This window comes from Alosa pseudoharengus, unplaced genomic scaffold (genome assembly GCF_046254945.1).
Source record: "Alosa pseudoharengus isolate Yale_2024_CS ecotype anadromous, Long Island Sound unplaced genomic scaffold, YU_APseudo_1.1 YU_APseudo_1.1_scf_10, whole genome shotgun sequence".
NCBI classification, from domain to species: domain Eukaryota; kingdom Metazoa; phylum Chordata; class Actinopteri; order Clupeiformes; family Clupeidae; genus Alosa; species Alosa pseudoharengus.
The window spans coordinates 1,691,266-1,701,707 of record NW_027468565.1 but is presented as its reverse complement, the minus strand read 5'-3'; the positions used below and the strand labels follow the sequence as shown (position 1 = coordinate 1,701,707).

The 10,442-nt window shown below is 39.5% G+C and overlaps 2 long non-coding RNA genes across 2 annotated transcripts; both read right to left on the bottom strand.

The window, feature by feature from the left end:
* Positions 1 to 308: 308 nt before the first annotated feature.
* LOC143139008 (uncharacterized) lies at positions 309 to 1,736 on the bottom strand. The gene is made up of 2 exons (XR_012990317.1): positions 1,512 to 1,736; positions 309 to 1,333 (listed from the first exon to the last, which is right to left on the bottom strand). It is a non-coding gene; the product is annotated as an uncharacterized LOC143139008 (long non-coding RNA).
* Positions 1,737 to 4,278: 2,542 nt separating this feature from the next.
* On the bottom strand, positions 4,279 to 5,416 carry LOC143139001 (uncharacterized). Its single transcript, XR_012990315.1, has 3 exons — positions 5,231 to 5,416; positions 4,761 to 4,889; positions 4,279 to 4,599 (listed from the first exon to the last, which is right to left on the bottom strand). It is a non-coding gene; the product is annotated as an uncharacterized LOC143139001 (long non-coding RNA).
* Positions 5,417 to 10,442: the final 5,026 nt, after the last annotated feature.

Below are 10,442 nucleotides of genomic sequence, written 5' to 3'. Positions count from 1 at the left end.
TGGGCTCATTATCATATCTTAGCAACCCTTTCATGTATCAAAACCAAAGACAGAAGGCTCAAGAAATGTGGTCACCTTTGACCTTTAGGGGCCATTGCACTTAGCAAAAATGCATTTTGGCTTGTAAGTGTTCATTTGTTTGGATATAAACCTTACTGGTTATTGAAAAAGATCCTTTGGCTGACACGTGCCAACATTTGATATCAATGCAATTTATTTTGATAACAGTCTATGTATAAGGATGTAAAACTTGACGTATTGAAGTTCAGTCATTTAAAAATTAACTGAGTAATCAGTCTTTTTTTAAGTAAAGATAAGGCAAAAAACGTTTGTACTTTATTAATCACAATTTCATTATAGCATAGCTAGTGATATGTAATTACATTTTACATAGATTTTACAATCTCACATTTAGGTTAGTTAATTCCTTAGTGTTGTTAGTCTGTTAACTTTCAGGCTATTTATGGACTAAAAGTCATTACTGCAGTCATTGATAATCTGCTACAACTCTGGTAGACAAAACAATCTTTAAAAATGTGTCCTTTTTGTCATGTGATCCACATCATCACATCTTTTCTATCCTTAATATATAAACATCTTAACATATTTTCTGAATTATTCTGGTTTGTTATCAAAACATTATTAACAATAAGTGTTCCAATTGAAGAGGTAAAAATTGCATGATGTTACGCAAACAAATACCCTGAAAACTAACCTCCTAGCTAGTATGGAATTTATTTACAATTATTCTATCAAATGTTATGTCACAAATAGAAAGTTCCGCATAAAACAATGATAGAACAAAAAGCAAAGATGTCCAAAATAGTAAAAAAATAAAACTGAGAAAAAGCAAAAACATGAAGTCATTAAAGCCCCAATTACTTCTATTTCTCTTGTATTACTAAATGGTCCAATAATAATCTACAGAACAAAGTCAATCTTCTTAATTGGGCTGTCATCCCTTAGTCAGTAGATGGCCACATCTACTGCTCATTGCTCTTTGTAATGCTGTCCTGTAGTGCTGTTGTAGATTGCCAAGATCAGCTGCATGAGCCTCAGCAGGTCACAAGGCTGGTGAGAGTCCTGAGCCTCAAGCACTCTGACAAGTACAAGTCCGTCTGCACCACCACAACCACCAATGGAAAATGAGGATGAGTCTCAGCAGGCTCTTTGTCTGGTACAGTTGGTTCGATAGGCTGTGTGGCTTGTGAATGTCCTCAGCAGTCCTCACCATTGGCGTGTCCCATGGAACAGACGCATGGACCAGTTCTGTGCATACCACAGCTCTGAAGCATCTCAGCAGATATATTCTTTTAGACTGGGCAACTTTTATCTGTAAGGTAATTTTAGAGCAGATGTAAATTTACAATAAAAGTATACATTCTTTTGTTCCACAGGTGTAAGAAAGTAAAATGCCTATTCATTGACAGTGTATAAAATGTACATCCTACTAAAGTATGCATAAACGTTTAGATTGCATCTTTTGTGAAAAGAAAAGCATGGATACTCACATAACCTCATAAGATGTTGATAGGCTGCGATGCTGGTGGATGTCCGTGATCCTCAGCAAGCCCTGTGATTGGTGTAGGTCCCTTGCAAGGCTGCGTTCCTGGCGGATGTCTGTGATCCGCAGCAAGACTGGTGCAGTTCAGTCGGAAGGCCACATTGCTGGCGGATGTCCGTGATCCTCAGCAGGCCCAGCATCTGGTGCAGGTCACTCGAAAGGCTGGGTGGGCCTGGGCCAACATTGTCTGTGGTCATTTGAGAGCAGATGTACATTTACAATAAAAGTCTACATGCTATTGTTGCACAGGTGAAATAAAGCAACATGTCTTTTTCTTAAAGTTAACATCCTGTCAAATGTGTATGAATCAGAATTAGGATGCCTGTTTTTAAAAAAATGTACAGTTGAATATAATGGGTACTCACATAATGTCAATATGTCAGAAGATCTCATGACAGCATTTCCAACTTCACACCTCTGAAGTGGTTGGTTCACTTTTGTCTTACAAAGTAAGACTTCTTGCCCTCCATATTCAGTCCATTGTTTTGTGGTGGTTAATTTTACAGATCCAGCAGTGAAATGTAGCAATATGTTAGTGAACATATTCCATATATCCCATTATGAAATGAAATTCATAGAGCATCAGTAACTCTTTTGATATAATATCAATAACTCTTCCTTCTTTTTCCTTCTTTGTAATTATTCATGCCAAATAATAACACAATAATTGACAATAATATAACAAAACAAAAACAAAACAAAATAAAAATAGTTCATGCAATGTATCAACAAGTAAAGTAACATGTTACACACCATCTAAATTACAATGCTTGCTGTGGTAACAAAATACTTATAGTACAGTCGCAGCTAAAACAAATCAGTCCCACATAAAAGAACAGCCTAATACAAAATCAGACCCAAATGAAAAACAAAGAACACATCACACAGGCAGAAAAAATAAAACTTAAACCATTAAATATAGTTATTTCAAGTAATTGTACAGGACTAATGGCTGAAAATTGTCCTGGGTTGATTAAGTAGCCAACTGAATTGTCCTCACCCAATCTAAGACTTAGAAACAAAAACAAACTTTTTTCTCTGAATTTTTCATGTCAAGACATAGCATTTTCACACTAACAAAATAATTAACTAAAGTCTGGCAATGTATAGTAACATATTTGTAAATTAAATTATCAACTGATGCATATTTGATCTACTTTAACAATGCAATTTAGTTCGATTCATCATGTGAATTAGACCCTGTTTACAGAACTGCATACCAAGTGGACAATGATAAATATGTAGATTACTTCGAACATGTATTTTCATCACTCAAACAAAAACGGTAAGGTGTTCAGTTCAATTGGTATGAAAGATATACACAGATGCCACCTGTCAGTCTTGGTAGACATAGAAATCAATGCTTAGAATGGCTGTGTCCCACATAGGAATGGCTGTTGCTGTCTTTTTTTAAATCCAAAAGGTATTCTTCTGAACGTGTCTTCTGAATTTGTCCCCTTTACACATCACCTGTCTCCAGCAAGCATGTTTACTCACATGCTTCTCTCAAGAGATTGCATTGCTGTCCATGGCTTTCATGTCCTTCAAATGCCCTGGTGCTAGTGGCAACTCCACCAAACAGAATGTCCTTGGAGATCCTGCCCTTTTCCAAGAAATAGTGGTGTTGTAGCAAGCGGGCTGGGCCTCGGACCTGTTTTATCTTAAAGGCAACAGAACTGATCCCACAGTAAATAACAGAGGTTGTCTGTAATCAGCACTATTCAAGTGATCTTGTACATATTGTATCATGACTTTACTGTACCAAAGCATACGTCAGTAAGACAACAATAAGGGTGAAGCAGGAACACTTTTTGTGTCACACTACTGTATATGTTGAAAACTGTGGGTTAGCTGCAAATTGGTGGTGAATTGGACACCTTCGATATGCATGATAAACAGTAATGGCATGACTGTCCACTTGGTATAATTCCATAATTCATGAAAATGTTGAACAAAAAAGTTCCCTGTATAGGGGCCATTTCCCAAAAGAAGTTGCGCTTAAGATCTGTTTTCCTTGTTTGTTTTCACCACTCTTACACAATCTTGAGACAAAAATACACAATTTATTCTTTCACTTCATTGAAGATTTAAGGTATTCTTGTCCTTTAACTCAGTGTTGCAATAATACTACCAGTCTTCAACTGACTGTATATCTGTGTAAAATAATATGGTTAATTTAATTTTACTGTACTAAAATTGAACAGCTGTGTTTGCTGTTATTGATTGTTATCATTCTAACTAATTCACTGATAATGTTAAGGTTTTACAATAACGGTAAAGATAAAAACATTCAATACGCTATATATACAGTGCTATGTCTGTCCATTCATTATAACTTTAATTTGGATTCTTTTTAGCATTTAAAGCATTACACATAACTTGGTGTAATGGTGGTGTAATACAACGAAAATTAAATAATTCAACAAACATTAACAAGACATAGTCTAAAATGCTTGAGACAATTAAGGAATGATCCACTGACTTAAAAAAATCATCTACATAATAAATCAACTGTATTGCTTCCTGATATTTACACATTCATCTGTATATCTTTACCGTTATTTGCAACTTCTTTTGGAAAATGGCCCCTATACCCCTCCCATCCCCTGCAAGGAGCCGTCCAGTGTTACGCTCTCTCCTTGCCACCACCCACCCACCCGAACCCCACTTAGCGGACGGAATATGTAGTTAACTCATAATGACATTATGTGTATCATAGCCAGAATATACATACCTACCTATTCAAAGACAAATATCATTAATCACAGAAAACATTACAACAGTGAGATCAGTATGGCTTCATGAAAACTGTAGTATGTCTGCACAACTTCAACAACAACATCGTCTGTGCCTTTAATGTAGACATGATCTATTAATGTACCTTTTTCAGTCGTAGCTGCTTGCACATGTTGAGTGTATCCATGCCGTTCCAGTAAGTTGAGAATTGTAGACGATACAATGATGTCCTCATTGAAGTCTCCCATGATGAGTTTCCTCCCTGGATGCTTCTCAAGTTCAAAGATGACCTGTAATAACTGTTCTCGAAACATGTCAGTCTTATAAGAGCTGGGCCTGTACAACACAGCAGCAGTCAAATTTGCATGAGGTATTTCAAAATACATACATTCCAAATTGCAACTTTCTGGAATTGTCACCTGCACGTCAATGTTTTCTGAACAATACAGACCAACTCCACCTCTTTGTTGTTGTTTCAGCGCTGCAAAGGCTGGCTCGGAGTCATCGTAACAGTTTCCTCTCGGATTGTGTTTGAAGACGTATCCTGGAAGTTGTGGCTCTTCTTCAGTGTCTACATTGAGCCACGTCTCTGTTAAGCAAATACAGTCAGCGTTCATTAGAGCTTTGTGGGATTGAACATCCTGAATGTGAGCATTCAAACTCTGTACATTGTGAAGTGCTATTGTGCACACAGGGTTCATGTTGGATGAAACAGACATTCCAAAGTTAAACTCAGGCAAGCTTTTCATAGCCGAATCTACTTTGTTATCACAAAATATGGCAGATTCTTTGAAGTCCTCAATCATCAGCCCACCGAGAGTTCTCACGCGACTCAACGCAACATATGCTTGCCCTGGAGCAAAGATCTTCTTGAGTGATACAACAGCCCTTTCAACAGTAAGCCCTTGACATTTGTGTACAGTTACTGACCAGGCCAGGCTAATCGGCAGTTGCCTTCGTACTCCACCATTATTAGCCACTTGTTCCTCTTGGACTTCCACTATCGTTGAACTTTCGCAAACCCTTTTTGCTTTTGACCTCTGGATCTTTCCTACATTAGGGTCTTCAAACTCCACGTGGATAGCTGCAGGCATGTCATCGTCTTGTTGACTTTGAATGATTTCCACAACTGTGCCACATGCTCCGTTGACAAGGCCATCAGACACATCTATGTTTTTCTTTAACATGACCCTTGCTCCAACGCCCAACGAAACACATTTAGGCAAGCAAGAGTTGAAAACTTTTGTGTGAAAGCCAGCTTTCCGTTCCATTCTTCCAGTTTTGGGATTTCGGACAAAGTCTTGAGCACGTATGGTGATTGCGTCTGGGCAGGTCTCTTGCAGTCTCTTCACGTTATATTCATCAACTTCCACATTTGTAGCATACACATGAATGTCCGTAGATTCCTCACCAGTTTCACGCTGCTTCAATGTGAGAACATCACAGTCGGTGAGAGGCTCGTTCTTTTTACGGACTCTGAGACGATTAAGCATTTCAGCAAATGCTGCATTTTCTTGTCTTACGACTTTGGTCAGTTCTGCAACCTCAAAGTTGTTGTCCCACAGGTTGGCTCCTTTGTTGTCAGCAAAAAGAGGCGTGCCTTTCACAGGCTTGAGTTGAAAAACAACACAACACAGGGAAACCTTTGCAAACAAGGAATAATCACCAGTCTGCTTGATTTGACGCAGTCTACCATGAATGTAGGCCAGAAGACGGTGGTCGACCATGGACACTTCATCAATGATCAGAATTTGCAAGCTGCCCATTTTGGTTCGCAAAGAATTGACTTTCTCATCGCCTAGTGGTTGATATGGTAGTTTGACATTTGCACCAATAGAGAATGTATTGTGAATTGTTGCAGCACCAATGTTATATGCAGCCACTCCTGTAGGTGCTGTTAGAAGCACAGTGAGATCCTCAGGGTTTTCAGCAATCTGTGACAACAGCCTTGTAGATTCGTAATGTATCGCTTTGATTAAATGGCTTTTCCCAGTTCCTGCTCCACCAGTAATGAATAATCGCAACGGTTCAGGATTTTGTCCAAACAGTTTCTGCAAACACCACTTACGAACAGCATAGAATATGGCAGACTGTTCTTCATTTAATGATCGCAACAAATGCAATGCATCCTGTCTGGGCATTGACACATGATTTGTTTCCAAAGTGCATGTAGTCTGTGGGTTTGCTGTCAGGTCAGGAATGAGTCTGTCATCATCATCACCTTCATCATCTACAACTTTTTCTTTCATCAGATCCAAACAACGAAGACGCTCCCTTTCTGTTTCAGGACATATCTGAGCCCAGGCATCTTCTAAATCAATCTGGTCTTCCAGCAACTGTTTAGCTCTGTCAATCTCATCACTTTCTTTTTCAAATAAAGCTTTGTTGGTATCCACAATCGACTGCACTCTTTGGACATCAATGCCACATTTCACTGCACCATTTTTATAGAAATGCTCATATGTATCAAACTGGGGCGGTTTGAGGTGACAGTCTTCATAGTAAGGCAGAAACAGTTGCAGCAACGAATGGAAGTACTTTTCTGGGTTTTTTGTGGGAGAAAATCTGGGATACCTCACAACAGCAGGTTCAGTTCGGGTCCTTCGTTTCACAAAGCCGCAGTTGTTGTTGAGCTGTATAATGTCATGTGAATCTCTTTCAGTCGGAACCTGTGACTTTGATAGAACTCTGTATTCAGAACAAAAACTGGCCAGGCATAAATCCTCAAACTGTTCATTCTGGGGTCTGCTCTTATACCTCTCGATCACATTGGTCATCCAAATGCTGCTTTCATCATTACACTGAGCTTTAGTTTGGAGGACATGCAATGGAAAACTCATCCTAACAGGATTATCACCTACTGGAATGAACTGTACGTCACGAGAGCATTCTTTCAAGTGCATGTGTGTTAATCGATACACTGCCTCTTGGGCTGAAACTTCTCTGTTGTGTAGGTATACGCTCCCAAGCTGTTTGAATGCTGCTTTTGCATCAAGGTTGCCATTCATTGACTCGTCTTGGGCACGTTGTAAGAGCAAACCCATTTCCTGTTCTGCTTTTGTGATGTACGACAGTATGTAGACCACAACTGAAAAGGCATCTGTGACATACTGGATATCCATGTTGCCTTGCCAAGCACGGAGTAAGTCCTTGTTGTACTGGTTCACCCAAATGTCTCCAGGATTTCGTTTCAGGACAATGCTTTTCTTTTTGGAACATATGTTGTATGCCCTTTCAAACAAACCTTGATCTATCCCAAGAGACTCAAAAAATGCATCGACTGTATCAAAATTCATGTCAGGCATGGTCAACGCAGTTTTAACATTCTTTATTATTGCACCCGCACTTGTATTGTCCTCATTGCCATTCAAGTCCTCACAGTTACCACCTCTTGTGATGAAAGTACAGCTTGATGGTGGCCGTGGGAAATTGAACCTGCACACTGTGTTTTTCTTGCGGCAAGTCTTAGAGTGTCTTGTGCTGTGCCTCTGTACACTGCTCACAACCTCGTTAAGCTCTGCATCAGTTTCTGGTGGAATCTCACAGGTGATGTATGTATCTACGAACTGTGCCACTTCATCATCACTCTCTTTATCAATCTTGGGAGCATTTTCAACCCAAAAAAGACAGTGGACATGAGGAGAACCACGCTGTTGAAATTCAACACGATAAAAGTAGTCCTTTATTTTCCCTATGGGTTCTGCTGGCGACATGATTACATCACGGAGAAAGCAATGCCATCGGTGATCAAACATTCTTGCCACTGTCACAGGATTTCGACGTATGAGTCCACATTTGTCAGACCAATCAAGATCGTCAACAGACGTTTGTTTACCTTCTATTCTTAGAATAGAGTTCAGCATTTCAGGCCATCTCAAATCTGCAGAGCTAAAAGATGCAAAGAACGTGGGTATGGAGAGTTGTCTTATCATGGCAAATAAATCTTTCTGAACTGACATCCAGTATGGAGGTGTGCCACGAATTCCTCGTAAGAACTTGTATCCTTCGTCATTGCGCAATATTTTACCCAATGAGTCTGAGTCTAACAACATGTCTGGCAATGCATCTTTCAGAGAGGAGTTGCCGCCACCTTTGCGTAATGCCACTGATACACTAGATACAACTTGATGCACCTCTGATATGTATTGTGCGTAAAAAATGAAGTCTGTGTTCTGTGCAAAACGGCCATCTGCATTCAGAATGCGTGTATTCAGGTAACGTGACAGAGTTATTTTGGACTCTCTTTCATCATGGAATGTAGGTCCACCAGATGGATACAAAACAGGGAAACATTTTGCCTCATTGGTTTTATCGGTCAGCAACCGCACTGGACTGTTACCTTCACCTGGTGCCACATTAAGTATATCCTGAAAATTCTGATCAATGATCTCTGAACCCAGATCAACAGGTTGTAATGATGTATCTGACAAAAGCCCATTCTGGTCTTTGACATAAGTTACGTCTTCCTCTGCTTGCTCTTCAGGAACATTTTCATCATCACTGTTATCAGGTGTTTCCTGTTTGGTACTTTCCTCATGCTGGTCAGTGCCATTCAGAGAGTTTACCCATTCGTCATTCATAGTCACATCACCATACCACTTATTGTTTGCCATCAAATACCTCAGTGCATTTCTGACACGATCAGTGTGGACATACATGTACTCGTAATGACCTTTATATGTCAATTTGCGTTTCAGTTTCACTCTTACCATCTTGTCATCACATTCATTTCTTGGGAGTATATTTGTCACAGTTGTGTTATTAACAGGAACAGAGACGCAAGGACCATGGCAAGCTCTCTGGCGGCCTCGAGGCAAACACAACAACTTCATGAAGGGAATGTGACGTGCAATGAGATGTTGTTCCAAAGAATTCAGACATTTAAGTTCTGCTGGAATATCATCCAAATGCATGTTGTTGGTGACACTCTCTTCGGGAAGTTTTCCTCCAAGTATTTTTCGATGACATGTATGGCAAATCCATAATTTGCTTGATGGACTATCAGACAAATGGCACCTCTGCTCACATCCAACACCACACACATGTAAATATTGCAATGTTATGCATCTATTAGCCAATGCAGCCACTTCAGCTCGTTTGCTTTCATAGCAATGTCTTTTACACTCAACCACTTGCTTCCTGAAGAGTAAACGGTGACAGACTGAGCACACATATTCAGGACCACGGCTGACCTCCTGACGAAAATGACCAACAGCAAAGTCAATGTCTTCCTGTTTCTTTTGCCACTTTGCATAACTGTCACAACTACGTTTTATTTTATTTGCACGGATGTTGTTTTCTTTGTATGCCTTCTTGCTTGCCTCTTTTTTTTGTTTTTGAAAGCTAATGTTGTTATTGTATTTGGTACGACAATAACCACGGACAAGGGTCTGAAATGTATTGTTTGTCTTATATTTGGCTTTAGAATAAGCACGGACAAGATTCTGGAATGGCCTGTTTGTATTATATTTGGCTTTAGAGTAACCACGGACGAGATTCTGGAATGGCCTGTTGGTTTTATATTTGGCTTTTGAGTAACCACGGACGAGATTCTGGAATGGCCTGTTGGTTTTATATTTGGCTTTTGAGTAACCACGGACGAGATTCTGGAATGGCCTGTTGGTTTTATATTTGGCTTTTGAGTAACCACGGACGAGATTCTGGAATGGCCTGTTGGTTTTATATTTGGCTTTAGAGTAACCACGGACGAGATTCTGGAATGTCTTGTTTGTCTTATATTTGGCTCTTGAATACCTAAGTACCATTTCTTGAAAGGTGGAATTGTTCTTATATTTCATTTTAGAGTGATCACACTTCAATTTCAGATATTCAGGATCAGACAAATACTTATTCCGAACACGTGCACGCTTTCTCTCTCTGTAATCGCTGTCATTGTGATATCGCTGGCGATCTTTCTTTGCTTTCACATTTTCTGATTCATTGTTCAACTTTCTTTTTCGTGTTGACCTCAACTTGTCATCAATATTTACAGGCTGGCATGTTCCTGCGCAACGTCTTGCATCTTTGTGTTGAACACATGTTACAACCTCATAATGATTGCCAGTGTGATTTAAATAGATGCAATTCTCTGTAGGCCTACATGTCTGTGAGTCTGCAGGTCTGTGCATATTCCATCTTCCAT